Below are 2,205 nucleotides of genomic sequence, written 5' to 3' on the forward strand. Positions count from 1 at the left end.
GTAGTAGTCTCGAACAGCCTGCACCCGAGCCTCGTGCCGTAAGTTCTGGAGTAGGCGCTTGCAGACGTTCTCGATAACATTTGCGCAGTCCTCCTCGTATCCCTCCTCACACCTGTAGAATGTCTGCAATCAAATGAGACAATATTGATTAGTACAATTAATAACTAGCTAGTTGAAGATTTTGAAATGTGTAAAGGAGAAATTACCCAGAACGTCCTGATCACCATGTCTGCCCTCGTGTCGCACACGACACCGTCGATAATGACATCCGGCGGGGCCGGGGCAGCCACGTAGTGCTCCCAGCTCAACCCAAGCTCTGGAAGCCGACCCTCACCAGGCAACGTGACAAACCTCGGGAAGTTTTGCCGGCAAAGAACTCCAAGGACGGAGTTGGGCCGGCGGACACTATGATGGTGGTCCCAACCCCTGCAGCATGACAAGGCCAACGCATTAGTTATTTGAAGAAACGTGAATGCAGAAGGTACAAAAATTTTAAATGCACTTACGTACCTCTCCCCATCAGGGAAGATCAACCACCTCTGCTCGCGGGTCGCCGGCACGGACGGGAGCCGTGTAGCACCACGCTGGTAGACGGTGCCACCCTCCTCCTCAAAATCAGTCGGCTCCCCGCCATCATCAGCATGGCCACTCGGCTCCTCGGGCTGATCCGGCCAGGTACCCCATCCGGACGTGTGCTCCTCCGGGGTCTCGTGGGCCGAACTCTCGTGGGCCGAAGGCCAGTCGACCCGAGGCTCGTGGGCCCAAGACCCGTGGACCGGAGGCTCGTGGACCGGAGTCCGTGTAGCCTCCTCCTCGGACGAGTCCACCCTAGCAGTCACGTGCTCGGGTGAAACAGCTGGGGGTGGCGGCGAGGAAGGCGCCCTAGCAGTCACCCTACCTCCTCTCCCGCGACCACGTGCCCCACCTCCTCTCTTCCTACCTCGTCCCCTGCTGGGCACCGCGGTGGACGGAGAAGGGCCCGGCGGTGTGGACATACTGTCCAGCAACGCTCGGCGAAGAGGTACGTCTGGAATCGAAGACCTCAGACCACGCGCCGAGGAAGAAGGAGCCTTGGCGCGCTCCCGACCAGCGCCCACCATCTTTCAACACCTGCCATGACAAACAGTAAACGAAATTAGTACAACATAAAAAAAAGACCGACATGAATAATAATATGTGTATCACTTAAGTGTATCATCATCAAGTACAACATTAAAAAATTTAATACCTGACACTACTAATAATCTCGATCAGTATCATCAATAAATGCATAATCATCATCATCACTATAATCAATGACGGGCTCATAGGGTTCAGTGGCATCAACATGTGCAAGGCCACCTTGACGTAATCGGTCAAGCAATGACAGGTCATCCGCAGCAGTAACCTCTTCTTGTTCCGGCTCTTCTTGTTCCTCCTCTGGGGTGATGTCGGATTCACTGTCACTGTCTACTTCAATGTTTTGGGGTGAAGTATAGCGGTTCTTGAAACGCTTTTTGGAAAGACGTGTCTCTTGGAAGAATTCTCCTTCATATGTGTCTGGGTTAATGTGAGGTTCATAATCCTCTTCCTTTGGGGGAGATAGTCTAGCACGTGGCGGCACTTCATAAACGACATCCCAACCTTTCAGATTTGGATTAGTTTGGCAGGCCCACGGTAGATAGAATACTTGGGTTGCCTGTTGAGCCGTAATATAGACATCAGGAACATCTAAATGGGTGTTTTGGTTGATTTCAACTAGCCCTATATGTTCATGAGTTCTTCTAGTCTCCTTCGGCTAAAACCAATAACATTTGAAGACTACGACATTCGGTGGGTTTTCACCATAGAATAGAAGTTCATAAATTGCTTCAACTCTCCCATAATACTCGGTACCTCCTTCGCCGATAGCAGATACACAACAATTTGTAGACTTTCGGTCGGCCATAGATAGCTCTTTGCCATAGGTACGAAAGCGATACCCGTTGATGTCGTATTTGTCAAATGAACGGACCTTATAGTCAAAACCATTAGCGACTTGTCTCAATTCGGCATCCATAGACTCTGAATTAGCCTACAAGTTTAATATGAAAGGATTGTTGCATTACGCACAAATTAGCGAATGAAACCGGGATAGCCGCCTACAAATTAGCCTACAAGTCTAATAGAAATTACCGTTTGTTTGAACCAAGAGATGAAACCGGGATAGCCGCCACCTTGCTTTGC

Source organism: Triticum aestivum, chromosome 2D (assembly GCF_018294505.1).
Source record: "Triticum aestivum cultivar Chinese Spring chromosome 2D, IWGSC CS RefSeq v2.1, whole genome shotgun sequence".
NCBI classification, from domain to species: Eukaryota; Viridiplantae; Streptophyta; class Magnoliopsida; order Poales; family Poaceae; genus Triticum; species Triticum aestivum.